The sequence below is a fragment of the Rhincodon typus genome, chromosome 20, assembly GCF_021869965.1.
Source record: "Rhincodon typus isolate 14 chromosome 20, sRhiTyp1.1, whole genome shotgun sequence".
NCBI classification, from domain to species: Eukaryota; Metazoa; Chordata; class Chondrichthyes; order Orectolobiformes; family Rhincodontidae; genus Rhincodon; species Rhincodon typus.
Window position 1 is genome coordinate 21,614,111 of NC_063351.1, and position 13,618 is coordinate 21,627,728.

Genomic DNA, 13,618 nt, shown 5'->3' on the forward strand with positions numbered 1-13,618 from the left:
GGCCTAGTACCAAGAACCAACTGATCTATCAGAATTTGCATAAATCTTATACAGCTCAACAAAAAAGTTGAGGACAAAGTTTGTCGCTATGGACATGAGCTTACCAAAATTGAGAAAAAGAGACATTAGTTCATACATGGGTTTGTCAAAAGTTGGCAAGTTAAATTCTTGATTTTCCTTTCCAGATTGACACAGACCACCAACCCTTATTGAAACTCTCAAATTCTAAGGAGTTAGAAAATGCCTCTGCAGGTACAATGATTCAGACTGAGAATGATGAAGTTTGATAAAAGACAGGGTATGTTTCAAGAAAACAGCAGACCAGACCAGGTGCAAATGTCCATATCTCTGCCACAATCTGAACAAGATGTGATTCTCTTTATGTAATGGTTTCCAATTCTTCAAAGATAACTACAACTCTACCAGCAACAACTCGGAGACTGAATGAAATCAGATATGCACAGAAATCCAATATAGTATTCTCTGACCTGAGCACATTCTTTAACAAATGATGGCTAGCATAAATGCCACACCAATCCCATTCTCAGACAGAGCCACGAACACAGAGGACATGTTACTGATGATTCTCTCATTTATGGCAAGATATCAGTCATTCTGAGAGTACTGAGTCGTCATATTCTGTAATGATTGCACCAAGGATATCTGGTTGTCACAAGTTATCAAGTCAGAGTAAGATATTCTGTTTGGTTACTAAATCTCTCGAAATTATTAGAACAGATGATATCAAGCTCTATTACTTCTGCTGTTCAACATCTGGATAGAAGATAACCATTGATACTGTCTTTTCTTTTCTATCAGGACTATGGGAACATCTTAGGATGGATTTCTTTGAGCATAGAGGTAAAACAAATCTGATAATACTCCTCCAGATGGACAGATGTCAAGTTACTGCATGGTTACATGTCTGCAACAGTAATTACATCATTAATAGAGATCTTTGCAACACATGGAATCACAAATTTTGTAAACTCAAACAAAGAACCAATTTGCAAATCAGTTCTTTAAAGATTCACAGCATCATTATTGATTTGTCAATTGTATCAGCTCACTATGAGACCCTCAAGCCAATGGTGAAACTGAAAGATGAGTGCCTACAGAAAGGCATTGCTGAAAAATTATGACATTAAACTTGTAGTTCAGAACTGTCATTCTACTGCACTCCAGAATGGTTTAGCACCATGTGATCTCCTCGTGGAAACAGACTGAGAACTTCCTACTCTCCAAAAATACTCATTTCACATGTACAAGATGATGATTTGTAAATGTGAGGGAGGAAGAGGAGGATTACTATTCCAGTCATGTGTGGAAATATGACAAATGGCAGAAAGCATGGAACCTACCAGACCACTGACCAGGAATGCCAGATTAGATTCTTAAAAACACATTTGATATAAACAGTTGTAGAGCAGAAACTACATCCATGGTTCCACTTCATTCAATCCAAAATTAGTGCGTTGTCTGGTTAATCACAGTGTATCATCTTTTACACAGAAGTAACCGCCTACATGGCTGAAGAAGTTATCAACAAAGTCACACAGGCTAAAGATCCTATGTTCATTGAAATATCCAGATGATGGCATGATTGCTGAACTGATATCATCTGATAATTCTTATGCCCAGCAGAGACCTGAGAGATTATTTGGGGAACTCAAATTCACAATCTTCTCAAAAGGAGTTAACAATACGATTGATAGTCTAGTGAAACTGTCACAGCAGTTGTCCTTGTTTTCAAAGAAATATGAACTTGAGACTTGAGGAAATACGTAATGTAAAGAGTTGAGTCTGGCTGATATGCTAATATGGCACAGCATACATCATCACAGGAAATGATGCAATGTCACATGATTTTGTTCTCTCTTGCAACCTCATGGCAAGGTGAAGCAACAGTAAGTTATTTCTAAAATAACATTAGTGTTTTATTACCACAGCAGACTCTGCAAATATTCCTTAGTTGTGCATCGAGACCAAGAAAATTTATAGTCTATTTGATCTTCCTCAGAGTTTCTGGTTGTCTTATTACAATTCTTCACCTTGCTCCCATGCTGACCTTTCTATTCATGGCCTGCTATAGTGTTCCAGCAAAGCTCAATACAAGTTCAAAGAACAGCACCTTATCTTTTGAGTTGGTGCTCTTTCTGAACTCAACATCGAATCATAACCTCTGCATTTGTCTTCTTTTTTTCCCCCTTTTTTATGTTTTTGGCTGTGTTTTCTTGCTTTATTAATTAATGTTGCATGTTTTGTTCCTTTGTTACACTCATTAGCGCTCTGTTTTAATTTTGAACCAGGCTTTTTTTGTTATGTGATTAGTAAGTTTGCAGATAACACCAAAATTGGTGGTGAAGGAGGTTACCTAAGGTTACAAAGAGATCTTGATCAATTGGGTCAATGGGCTGATGAGTGTCAGATAGAGTTTAATTTGGATAAATGTAAGGTATTGCATCTTAGTAATACAAACGATGACAGGACATGTACAATTAATGGTAGGGTCCTGGGTAGTGTTGCAGAACAAAGAGGCCTAGGGGATCAGGTACATAACTCCTTGAAATTTGCATCAGAGATAGACAGGGTGATTGAGAAGGCATTTAGTATTCTTGCCTTAATCGCTCAGACCTTTGAGTATAGGAGTTGGAATGTCATGTTGAGGTAGTACAGGATGTTGGTGAGGCCTCTTCTGGAGTACTGTGTACAGTTATGGTCGCCCTGTTATAGTAAAGATATTATTAATCTGGAGAGGGTTCAGAAAAGATTTACCAGGATGTTACTCAGAATGAAGGGTTTGAGATATAAAAATAGATTAGAAAGGCTGAATCACTTTTTAAGTGAAGTGTAGGAGGTTAAGGGGTGACCTTACTGAGGTTTATAAAATCACGAGAGGCAACGATAAGGTGAATGACAAGAGTCTTTTCCCTAGGTTGGGAGACTTCAAAACTAGGGGACACATTTTTAAGGTGAGAGGAGAAAGTTTTTAAAAAGGACATGAGGAGTAACATTTTCACACAGAATGGTTCATGTGTGGAATGAACTGCCAGAAAAAGTGGTGGATGCCATACAGTTACAACATTTAAAAGACATTTGGATAAGTTCATGAATAGGAAATGTTTGGAGGGGTATGGGCCAAGCACAGGTAGGTGGGACTAGTTTAGTTTGGGGACATGGTCGGCATGGACTGGTGTGATGAAATGGTCTGTTTCCATGCTGTATCACTCTATGACTCTATTTGATCTCCCTTACTTTAGATCCTATGACAGAGCTATCCTTTTGTTTTTCCTGCCTCCCTCAGCTCTTCTACTGTCTAATAAAAAACTCTCATGTTTCAAGTTTCAATTTTGATAAAAGTCACCCGATCTGAAATGGTAACTATGAGCATACAAGCACACACCCATGAATTAGGAGCAGAAGTAGAACATTTGGCTCATCAAGCCTGCTCTGTTATTCAATAAGATCATGATTGAACTGTTTGTCCAATTCCATGTGACCATTTACTTCAGATAACCTTAATTCCGTTGCCTAATAGAAATGTATCTGCCTCTGCCTGAGGAATGATGCCACCTTCACTGCCTTTTGAGACAGTTCCAGAGTAGCACAGTTCAGAGAGAAAAAAATCTAATTTCCCTTGAAAGAGCAACCTCTAATTTTAAGAGTGGCCTAAGTTCTGGACTCTCATCCAAGAGGAAACAGAATTTCTACATCCACCTTGTCAAGACAGTTCAGAATCTTTCATACTGCTACCCCTCTAAACTCCAGTAGAACCAAACCCAATCTGTCCAATCTTTCTTGATAAGACAACCTGTTCATTCCACACATACAGCCTGATCTGCTGAGTTTTCACAGATTTCTTTTTTGTTTTTGCTTTTTAGCATCAATTCAGCCCCTGTTTTTACACAATGACACAAAGCTAAAATTATCCTAATAAGGTTAATTCCTGCACTCCCAGTGGACAATCACACATACGAAGAAGACAGTCTAGAAGGTCAATTCCTTATTGAAATTGTTTCCCTTCAAGCAGAGCTTCTCCAGTGGAAACACAGAAATGCAGAATTGACTCTAATGTTCTCATTGCTTGTATTAACTGTCCACAAGAACACAGTTTATTATGTAAAGATAATCTTATTTTTATGGAACTGTCTAATGGCTCCCTTGTTACATAGAAAAGTGTGAACAGAAACTAGAGATCATTCAAAAGTCCTTGGATTATAAGGATATTTTCCTTCAAATTTAGCATTTTTTTTTAAACAGTTGTCTTTAGCAGACATGGTCCGAGTTGACGCAAAGTAAATATGAATTAATTAATCTGCCTTCTGAGATTAGATTTTAACATTGAATGATAGAAGACCATGTAATTTTATCTTGCAAACACTAAGATTAATGCACATGATTTAAAGTTTCATGGAATCCAGCAACAAGCTGTGTTTTAGTTAGCTTGATGTAATTTTTTTTTAAAAAGTTGCGTTAAATAATTTGATTAGGACAGACTGTTTGCATCCAACCATGTGTATGCAGATAGTCAGCTGAATGGAAACTAATGAATGCTTACTTTCCAGAGGCACAGCTGTCCACTGCCATTGCTAGTGTAGATGTATTCATTTCAAAACACGTTTTCTTTTTTTAAAAAAAGGCAAATTCAAATCCTTTGTGACATGTGCCAGATGAAGAGAGACTCTGAGGATCTACGTGCACAGATGCCTGATAAAGGCCCAGCTTAAAACTCTATCTACCTGAAAAAGAGATGCCACAACCAGGGCTCCTGTACAATATGTATGTTTTTGACATTAGAAGATGAGGGCGATGAGTTTTGCAAGATTTTTGATTTTATTTTTCTTCTTGCAGAAGTGTTGAACTTATTGTTACTCTGAATTAGAAGATGAACCGACATGTCTGCTGTCATGGGCATGGAAACATGACATGTATTTTCTAAAGAAAACTAATCAGTCATTAAAATGGATATAAGGAAGCTTACAACTCGGCTCCCAAAATCCCGCATCTTCCTTGTGGATTCAACAGCAGCCAAAAACGCACTTCCAGACTGTTACAGATAACACAGTGTGGAGCTGGAGGAACACAGCAAGCCAGGCAGCATCAGAGAAGCAGGAAAGCTGGAATCAGAAATCTGATTTCTGAAGAAGGATCCTGACCTGAAACGTCAGCTTTCCTGCTCCTCTGATGCTGCCTGTCGTGCTGTGTTCCTCCAGCTCCACACTGCATTGTCTCTGACTCCAGCATTGGCAGTTCTTACTATCTCATCCAGACTGTTGTTTTCTTAAGAGTAAAACACATAAGGCCATTAAATAATTCAAGGATTCCAGGAATGTCCATTGAACCTTCAACAGGTATGAAGACTCAAAAGCTATGGTGATGCTGAACAGGAAATAGGCAAAGTTCCAACAAGAAATTCTAGCATAATTGACTTTGCATGGTGGAACAATGAGTCATCAAAATTAATTTTTGGAGTCATATTGTTTGATTGTGCTAAAGGCTGGCTGGAAACAGATATTTAAAAGTGAATCATCTGAACACCACCTCGAAACAGCAACCACTCCTCAGCCGGGAAGCAGAAGAAGGCATCCAACACTGCTGTACTAAGCCAGGCTACCAAGAGCTGTAGGAGTGCGACCAACAAGCTTCCACTCAGGGACCCCTTCTACTCAATTTGCCTATGACTCACTAGGAATATCTCCACAATTAAGGATGGGAAATAAATGCTGGTCCAACAAGGAAAGCCCACATTCCCTAAATATGTCAAAAGGAAAGCAACCTTCAACTGTTGAACAACAGAAAGTATCATAGTTACTAAATCTAACTTCAAGTTTTCAACCCTTTTGCTTCAGAAAGAGAATCTTCTCACAAGATAGGCCTGCAATGATAAGAGTTTGATCTCATTTTCAGCTTCATACATAACCTTCATCTTTCTCATTTTAAATCTTTGTAAATGTATTTTAGCTAAAAGATTTATCACATTTTTCTTATACAGGCTTTGCTGAAAATTACATACTAAACTATTTGTCTTGTTGAAAGCATAAAACTGTACACCTGCTTATTCTAAATTCAAACATACAATAATTAAGAAGGGGTTATATATAAACTTATAAAAGGTTTTCATTTACAGTCCACTTTGTAGATGCACCTGTTGTATTAATGTGGCACTGGTAAAGAATGCTAAAATAACCTGCCTTTCTGATGGTTGTGATTTTGTTTTTGTGAGTTAAGTTTCTTTTTTATATAAAGCTGCTTTGTCATTTTTCAGATTTTTAGAAATGTGCTTGATGTGGTTTACTTTATAAGAATGCTGTCGAATATGCTCCATTTTATGCACTCCAATTAAATACCAACGGAGAATTTGGAGACCAGATCTAGCTAACGGCATTTTTGACTGGTGAGTAAAAATGAACAATGGACTGTGGGATGTAAAATAATATGCATTTTGCATGCTATGCACGTGTGTACTTTAAACGTTTGCATTTGTTTGTCAGCTGATGAGGCAAGAACCAAAATAAGTGTGCATTGATCAAGCTTTACATCCTTATGTACTGCTATGGGTCAACTGCTTAAAATGGTGAATGTTGGGTGAAAACATAAAACACCAACAACATAGTGTGGTCTTGCAATTGAAATATAGGGAGTGGATAGAAAATTAGCAAGCAGGATCTCATACATAATAATTCAGTTATATCTAGTGTCATGTGCAAATGAGCAGAGAAATAGAAGGATAGGTTAGACGAATGTGTGGCTGGAAAGACGGTGCAGGAGGGAGAGCTTTGGATTCCGCAAACTGGCAGTGGCTCAGGGGAAGATGACATATGCCAAGCTGGATGGTTTGCACTCGAACAGAGCTGGGACTGAGTTCCTTGCAGGATGTTTTGCTAGTGTTGTTGAGAGGTCTTTAAACTAACACAGCAGCAGTCTCAAAACCAATGTTAGAGAGAAAACATAGTACAAAATGCTTGGACAGATGAATAGCACCAGCATAAAGAACAGAAAGTTAATGGGTGATGCTGGAATAAGAAAGAAAGTAGTGAAGTCTAAATCAGGGTTATTGTGCATGCATGTGAATTCTCTGAATATAGCAAATAAGATTGAGAAGTTACAAGTACAGATTGCCACATGGAAATGTGATGTCATGGCGATAGCTGAGACTTGGCTCAACAAAGGACAGGACTGGCTGTTAAATCTTCCTGGATGTGAGGTTTCAGCAAAGAAAGGAAAGGAAGAAATGTGGCAATAATTGCTAAGGAGAGCTATGCAGTGCTGCAGAAGGAGAAGGAGAGAATTAATCAAGCTACAGCAAAAACTATGTGATTAAATTTCTCAATTGACCAGTGGGAATGATATAGAAGAACAAATCTGTGGGAAATTACAGAAAGGTGTCAACTACGCAGAGTAGTTATATTTGGGACTTTAACTACTCAAATATAATCTGGGACAGCGGTAGCATTAAGGGCAGAAAAAAAAACAGATGTCCCAGATTATGTTCAATAAAGTTTCATACAATGTTATGTTTCCTGTCCAAATAGAAAGGTTATACTCTTGGACTTCACTCTTGGAAATAATGTAGGTCAATAGCTCAAGTGTCAGTGGGGGCACATTTAGGAGACAGCGACCATTGTCTTGTAAATTTTAGGATGATGATAGAAAAGGACAATAAGCAATCCATTCTAAGAATAAGTAACTGGGTGAGCTAACTCAATATGGAAAGAATGAAGTTAAATGGGAAAGATTGGAACAAAACATTGATGGGAAAAATTATAGATGAACAATGGACTACCTTTGAAGACGAGATGGTTCAGGTACAGTCAAGGTATGCTTCCCCAAGAGGAAAAGGAATGCAAACAAATCCAGAGCATCCTGGATGAAAAAGGAGATAAAAGTTAGAGGTAGAAAATATAATTGAGAACCATGATGAATACAGAATGTTCAGAGGAGAGGCGGAAAAGCATATTACAAAGTGAAGGGGAGTTATGAGAATGGACCGGAGGCCAATATTAAAGGGAATCCAAATGCCTTTGTTCGGAACACCAGCAGTAAAAACCAGGTAAAAAGTGTAGGATTGATTAGGAACCAAAAATGGGATTTGCACATGAAGAAATGGCTGAGGTATCAATGAATATTTTATATCTGTCTTTACCAAGGAGGCAGATGCCACATAAGTAATGGTGACAGAGGAGGAAGCTCTGTCACCAGAAGGGTTCAAAATTGATAAGGATAAAGAGTTGGATATGTAGATGCTTACAGTTAACAAAAACTCAGCGTCAGATGAAATGGTTCCAAAGGTATTGAAGGAAGTGAGTGTGGAACTTGCAGGGGAACTGACCATACCTTTCGATCTTCCCTTGACTTGAGAGGTGCCAGTGGACTGGAGAATTGCAGACCTTGTTCAAAAGCCTGTAAAGGGGACGACCAGTAATTACAGACAAGTCTGTTTAACTATAGTGATGGGGAAGTTTCTAGAAACAATTATTTGGGATAGAATTATTCATAGCCCTTTTTAAAAGTGTGCTGATTAGGAAGAGCCAGGATAGATTTCTAAACAGGAAATCTTTTTAACTAATTTGCTGGAGCTTTTTTGAAGAGGTAACAGAAGTGTCAAAAAGGATAATGCTGTTGATGTGGTCTACGTGGACTTTCAAAAGGCATTCGATACCATGCCATACAACAGAATTGGGAGAAAGGTCATAGTTTATGGAATAAAAGGATCAAAGCAACATGTCGATATAAAATTAACTGAACAATGGGAAGCAGAGAGTAGTGGCCCCCAGTGAATTCTTTTTGGGCTGGAGGAAGGATTGTACTGGAGTTCCAAAGAGGTCAGTGTTGGAAGCTTTGCTTTTCCTGATTGATATTAATGATCTAGATTTGGTGTGCAGTGACCAACTTCAAAGTTTATGGGTGATATAAAACTTCCAGGCATTGTAAACTATGAAGTAGCTAGTGTAGAACTCCAAAAGGGCATAGACAAGTTGGTGAAATGGGCAGAAAGTGTAAATGAGGTTTGATGCAGAGAAGTATTTCCGTAGAAACAACATGGATAGATATAACATAGGCAGTACAATACTTATGCAGGTGCAGAAGTAATTGTGCACAAATCTCTGAGGGTGGCAGAGCAGGAAAGGATTGTAATTAATTAAAGGCCGCAATTTCTGGATGTTATTAATAGGGACATGGAGTACAAGAGAAAGGAGGTTATGCTGAACTCCTACAAGACACTTGTTTGACTTCAGCCGGAGTATTGTATACAGTTCTGGGCCACACAAAATAGGAACAGTCTGAATACTTTGGAAAGCTGTAGAAGAGGATGACAAAAATAGGATGAGAAACATCAGTTAGAGGATAGCTTGGAGATGTTGGGACTGATCTCTTTAGAGAGAAGAATGTTAAGAGGAGATCTGAAAGTTTTCAAAATCACAAGTAGTCTGGATAGAGTAGATAAAGAGAATCTTTTTTGACTTACAAGAGGATAGAGAACGAGAGGACATGGAGTTAAAGTGATTTACAAAATTAGCAAATATTATGTTAAAAATGAACACTTGTGCAATGAGTGGTTTGAGTTTGGAATGCGTTGCCTGGAAATGTGGTGGAGGAGGAGTCAATTGAGGCATTCAGGAGGGCATTGGGGAAAAAGTAGGCAAACAGCACTAAACAGCAAATATTGTTCTTAGTTCCATTACTGTTTATTCTTTGCCTTACTACTAAATATTGGTTATTCTGATACTTTAAAAACACACTTTATTCTGCAACTGCTTTTAAAATTAAATTATTATTCCTTTATTCCTCGTCCCGGCATGGAGGTCTTCTTTAGCAACTTCTGGGTATTCCAGCGTTTGTTGTTTTAATCGGCTTTCCCCAGACTGAAATTAACCTGAGATGAACTTTGCCTTTTTTTTTCTTTTTAATCAATGAACTTATGTCATTAATACAGATGCTGTGGTCTGGTGACATATAAGATTTCTGAACATATCTTATTGTAAAAATACACATGACGATAAATTACTGTTCTATATTCAAAGACATAATGCTCTTTGGAGAGCCAATGCAGACTTGATGGGCTGAATAGCTGCCTTCTGAAGAGTAAAAATTCTGTGATTCTGCAATTGTTGGTCACAGCTCATTTATAACACAATGAGAAACAGGAACAATCATTGTAGCCACTGATGTTTTCCAAGACTCTCAGAATTTCAACAGTTATTTTGTGAACAGCCAGATATATAGCCCTGTAGAATAGTAGGGTTTGCCATTATTTTGTCTGTTCCTTGCCTTTGGTAATGTTCACTATTAATCAAATAATTCCCTGCCTACAGCAAAACTGACATCAAAATTCTTTGTCATTCAAATCATTTAAAATGTTATTTTTAATAATAAAAATTTTTAAGAACCGGAGAAGTCCAGTAGTCTATACTTAGGAAACAAAAGACGTTCTTAATCTACTTTAAATAAAACCATGAAGCAGAAATTTTTTGACCAAGGAAGTTAAAAATGTATCCTATGAATGCTGCAAGAACGTTAAGAAACTGGGTCAGGCAAACAGTGCCAGACACGATTGCCATCTTTAGGCGATGATGGCTCTTTGATGTGGAGGGGCAGGAAGAGGGCAAAATAAATGATTTCAATTTGTTATAAAGCTCATCTAGCAGACTTGTCCAAGGTGCTACTCAAAGAACCTAAATAAAGAAATGAAGATTCTTGGGAAGTCTGCAGGCCAGATGAAAGTGTTACACAGGTTGTATGCTTGACATCCCTGATAGACACTCATTTTCTTCTCCCTCCAGAAATGCATTTAATTGACTTTTGGATCCACGTATACAGGTTTATTTCAACACCCTGCCTTACTAACTATTGACACTTCTATATCTGTTCCACTTCCTTCCATGTGTATCAGTTGTGTAAATTTGTGTGTCAGGTAATGAAATCCTTTACTTTAGTTGCTGATTGGTCTGGAACAATTTCAATTAATTAATTAAGATATAAAGTTAAGGGAGAAAACTAAAGAAAATTATTTTCTAGGTTGTTAAATACTTTAGAATATGTTAATTATTTTCTGTATCATTGAATATGTTTACTAACAAAACTGTTAAACGAATACATCAGTAAATTTAGCACAATCTCACTTATCTCAAAGCCATAAAATGACATCCTGCTAGTATTGACAAAAACATGAAAAACCTGTGTCCATGAATATCAATTATTTACAACATTTGTCTAAATCAACATAAACTATAGGTTTGACCAACATTTCAAGCCCCTATTGAAGGGCTTTTGTTATTGTGGCTTTTTGCAACATGATGTAGGAGTACGGTTCAGATCATTATTACAATTTGGACAAAAAAAAACCAAATGTTTTGAAGTACGTTCGAGCAAAAGAATCTACACCAAGGATCAACTGTTCCTTGGGGGCAGATAACGTAAAACTCAAGTTCTCTTCACCAGTTAAAAAATAGATTCCAGCTCTCACAATCGAAAGAAAGAGAGTAATTCACTAATGTTGATGAACTAAGGAGGCAAAAATTCAGCAATGTGTAACAGTACCACGGAGACCGACATAGATTCACTGAGGCATACAGCACTATGGTGCCTGCATTGATTCTGTGATATTCTACAATATAAAAGCTACAAGCAGCACCTCGCAAATGGATTTCTTAACCTTTTACGTCATCCAAATCAGAATGGCCTCCAAAGTGTTATGAAGGATTCATATTTAGCATCTTTTGAAGCCTTGAATTTTTAAGGAATATGCAAAGAATGATTTATTACAAGTTCTGTGGATCCATGTTTTTTTTTCCCAAAAAGATGAGATTGAACATTAAAATTTTTAATGCTTAGAAACACATGGTTTCAACTAATTGTTAGATTTGTTTGCTATTGGTCACCTGCCTGGATTATATGACCACCAGAAAGTTAGTTTCTAATTGAACAGTGTTTGGATGAAATGAGAGTTGGTGTCCATTTTGCTGAGGGAAAGATGCTTCCTGGCTCAGCTCTTCTGTTTCTGACAGAATGCTTGCTTTGTTTACTGTGTAATACCTGAACCATTGATTAAGCTGCTTTTTGAGAAGCCACTGAAGAGTTGTTTCCTCAGTAAGTGTATTCAGAAAAGATCCCAGAGACAACTGTTGGTTTCATGTGCCAGAAAACATAATGAATACCTAATATAGATAATATGTCAGTAACTGGGAAATTTAAGTTCAACTACCTCAATATATATGTAATCAAAAGCTAAAATTGGTAAAGGAAGCTATGAAGCTACAGAATTTTCATTTAAAAATCTTTTGGGTTCACTAATGTTTTTTAGGGAAGGAAATCTGCCAGTTTTATCTGATCTGATCTACTTGTGACTCCAGATCCATGATAATGTGTGATTCTGAAATGATCTAGCAAACACTCAGTTGTATTAAACTGCTATGAAAAGTTGAATAAAAATAAAATCAAATGGATAATTAGTATTGACCTAGGCACCAGACTTCACAAAGGTGCACAAAGCCCAAGTGACCATGTGAAGCATTCTTTAACAGTGGGGACATGTGCCAAAATAGAGAGGGCTGTCGCATAGGCCAGTCAAGCAAAAGCCTGGCATAGTCGAGGTCAGAAGCATACCTTTTAAACAACAGGCTAAACTCCTTATCTCAAGACAGGTCCTATGGACTGGCAGAGCAGACCCATCAGATGAGGCAGCACAGTGGTGTACACATGCTGGGAGTGACCCTGAGAGTCCTCAACATTAATCTGGACCAGTCTAATGGCATCAAATCAACCTGACTAATATATTAGATTTTTTTGAGGAAATTTCAACCAAAGTGGATCCAGTGGATGTATTGTATTTGGACTTCTAGAAGGCATTTGATGAGGTACCTCACAAGAAGTTAAGTTATAAAATAAGAGCCCACGGTGTTGGAGATGGTATATTGGCGTGGACAGAGAGTTGGCTCATGGGCGAGAAAAACCAAATGGGGATAAGGAGAAAACCAGGTGTAGAGCTGGATGAACACAGCAGGCCAATCAGCATCAAGGAGCAGGAAGGCTGACGTTTCAGGCCTGGACACTTCTTCAGAAATGGGGGAGGGGAAGGGCGTTCTGTAATAAATTGGGAGAGAGGGGGAGGTGGATAGAAGATGGATAGAGGAGAAGATAGGTGGAGAGGAGACAGACAGGTCAAAGAGGTGGGGATGGAGCCAGTAAAGGTGAGTGTAGGTGGGGAGTTAGGGAGGAGATAGGTCAGTCCAGGGAGGACGGACAGGTCAAGGGGGCGGGATGAGGTTGGGAGGGAGGAGATGGGGGTGCGGCTTGAGGTGGGAAGAAGGACAGGTTAGGGAGGCGGGGACAAGCTGGGCTGGTTTTGGGATGCGGTAGGGGGAGGGGAGATTTTGAAGCTTGTGAAGTCCACATTGATACCATTGGGCTGCAGGGTTCCCAAGCGGAATATGAGTTGCTGTTCCTGCAACCTTTGGGTGGCATCGTTGTGGCACTGCAGGAGGCCCAGGATGGACATGTCATCTGTGGAATGGGAGGGGGAGTTGAAATGGTTCGCGACTGGGAGGTGCAGTTGTTTAGTGCGAACTGAGCGTTGGTGTTCTGCAAAGCAGTCCCCAAGCCTCCGCTTGGTTTCCCCGAT

General features: G+C 38.4%; 1 long non-coding RNA gene across 1 annotated transcript in view; it reads left to right on the plus strand.

Annotated features, from left to right (window-relative positions):
* The first annotated feature begins 1,841 nt into the window (after positions 1-1,841).
* LOC125485542 overlaps positions 1,842-13,618 on the plus strand; it is a 49,604-nt gene continuing 37,827 nt past the window's right edge. Inside the window, exons 1-2 of the long non-coding RNA XR_007264251.1 lie at positions 1,842-1,907; positions 6,266-6,394. This is a non-coding gene — a long non-coding RNA (uncharacterized LOC125485542). The remainder of the gene's footprint in view (positions 1,908-6,265; positions 6,395-13,618) is intronic.